Genomic DNA, 2,805 nt, shown 5'->3' on the forward strand with positions numbered 1-2,805 from the left:
TTTTTCTTTAATTTTTGGTCATTAAAGTTTTTTAAAACAATTTTTTTTTATTTTACATATCAATCCCAGTTCCCTGTCCTTCCCTCTTTTCACTTCTCCACCTACCCCCATTTACTTTTGTTGTGGAAAACATTCTATGTTCCCTTCATTTAACAACCAAAGTGGTTGGAAACTGACACAGTAAAGCAGTAATATTAATATATATTAACAAAAAAGTTATAAAATTAAAAAATAGCATCCTCCAATTGGCACTCTGTCAAACTAGAGCTCCTAAAATGGGGAGTGAAGACAGAGAAATTTTTATATAGTCATTGTTTGAACTAAGTTGACATGGTTTTGTGTGAAGTCAGTTGCTTAACATCACTGCTCATGATAAACATGTTCATGGCTAAGTAGAAGATAAGTAAGTTAGCAGCTTACAGGGATAATTACCAAGCTATTAAGAGTAAAGGAAAGCATGGTTTTGAGGCTATCATTAGTATATGAGTACTTAATTTCATAGAAACTTTTGTAGAAAAAAAAACTGTTTTAGATGTATTTTGAGGTAAAAGTCTGTTCTTATATGCCAAAGTGATATTAATTGGTTAATATATCATATATAATCAGAGTATAAAAAAGTCATATATAGTTGGAGGCTGCTTGTTTGTTTTCTTGGCTGCCCAGACTCCAGAAATAATCACACAGAAACCTGTATGATTTGCATTGCTGTTTAGCCAATAGCTTTACTGTATTCCTAGCAAGCTCTTATATCTCAACCCATTTCCATTATCCTTATATTTTACCATGAGGCTTGTGGGCTACAGGTAAGGTTCCAAAGTGTCTGTCTCCAGTGGCATCTGCATGGCTTCTCCTTGACTCAGCCTAAACTCTAATGTTCCTGCCTGGCTATGTTCAGTTAAGCCATTGACCAAAAGCAGCTTTTTTATTAACAAAAAAAAGTTAACATATATACAGAAAGATGTCCCACACCATTTCCCTTTTCTGTTTAAATAAAAAGGAAGGTTTTAACTTTAACATAGTAAAAATACATATAAAAAATTATCAAGCGAGAATTATAGTTACAATATTTATATCTACTTTATTTTTATCATAATTAAGGAAAACTATAACTATCTGTTCTTCAACTCCATCAAAGAATCCAGAAGGATATAATATTACCTAAGTAAACAGGAAGTGCATTGTAAGCTACTTCCAAAACTCTAGAATTGACAGAGGCTTCTCGCTGCCTGGACAGTCACCCAAAGTTCTTTTGTAACATTGGGGCACCCATCTTCAGCCTACCAGCCCATAGTATCCAGAAGACTTTTCCATTAAGCAGGAAATTTCAAAGATATTTCTGTCCATATTGTTAGTTTGTCAGTCACTTTTTCTGTCCTACAGAATGTCTGACAGACCTTTTTCATGAAGCAGGAACCCTGAAGGACTGTCTCGCCTTTTTTAGGTAAGTTTAGCAGTAATTTTTCTGTGGGTCCTGCATGTCCAGCTGCATGGATAACAGGATATCATCAAGCAGTACAGGAAAAAAGCAGTTTCTTGTACAGCTGGCTAACAAACTTCATAAGGAGCCTTTTCAATGCCAATCTTGCACTTAAATTAGATTGGTGCTGCCAGGATCAGATGTGTCTCATCCCTAAGTTCTGGAAACATTTAAATACCATATTCTATTAGTTTTTTTTTAAAGACTTGAAGAATACCTATCTAACTAAAATATATCTCTATATATCTAGAAAACCTAACTAATATGACTATAAGCTTGACAATTATAGATGACTATCTATTAACCTGTATTTCTTAATTATGCATTACATTTTTAAATGAACTGTACAATCCCAGTAGCATAATCAAGAGCATATATATATATATATATATATATATATGTATATATATATACATATATATATATATTGACCTAAAATTTGTATCAATAGACCAAGATCCATACCAATGCAAATTATGTATAGCTATATCATATCCCCCTCTAAATGCAAATAATCATTTAAGGAATTTGGACATAGTTCTCTCCAAACTGCTTCTTGAATTTTGTTGGGTGAAGTAATTTTGGGGGGTATTCATGGCAACCTTTCAGGCAGTCTTGGTCCATCAAACCACATAAGTTTGGAACGATTCCACAGGTTCTCATCCTCTGTGGGAACAAAAGAAGAACCTCTTTTCCAAAGCAACATATCCTTAGACCCAAATTTTAAAATCAAAATACCTTTAAAATACATACGTTGGTTTAGTTTAGCAGGTCATACAATGAAACTTAGCTCCTTCACAGTCAAAACCTTTATAGAAAACATGACAGTATATAAAATCTAGACTCTCTGTGTATATTCCATCTTTGTGTGGCTTATTTTTCTTACTCCATTACTTTTTCTACAAGTTTACTCAGCATTTTTAAAAAAAATTCTTTTATTTTTAAAGTGATTTACTTCTTTTTATAACTCTCTATACTTTTTCTTCTCTCTCCCAAGCTTACATACATTTATCCAACACTGTGACCCTTTTAAATGCCTTTTTATCTGAATCTGCCTTTATTGTCCATCTTTAATTATTTTCTGACCAGAAATGACTCTTTTTATTTTTAATTCTAAGTGGGTATGGTTAGGACCAACTCCACAGCACTGCCTGTTGACTCTGTCCAATCCAATATGGGAAAGGCATGTTTACTGCCTCTGAGAGCCATTCTCTGCCCCCCCCCCCAACTATCCAGGGTCAGGACACAGCAGGTCTGTGTTGTCATTAAGCAAGTTGTAACACTCTACTCACAAACCTTATTTAAAAGCTCCATAGATGGATCTCCTG

This window comes from Alexandromys fortis, unplaced genomic scaffold (assembly GCF_014885135.2).
Source record: "Alexandromys fortis isolate MF-2015 unplaced genomic scaffold, M_Fortis_MF-2015_v1.1 scaffold_135, whole genome shotgun sequence".
NCBI lineage: Eukaryota > Metazoa > Chordata > Mammalia > Rodentia > Cricetidae > Alexandromys > Alexandromys fortis.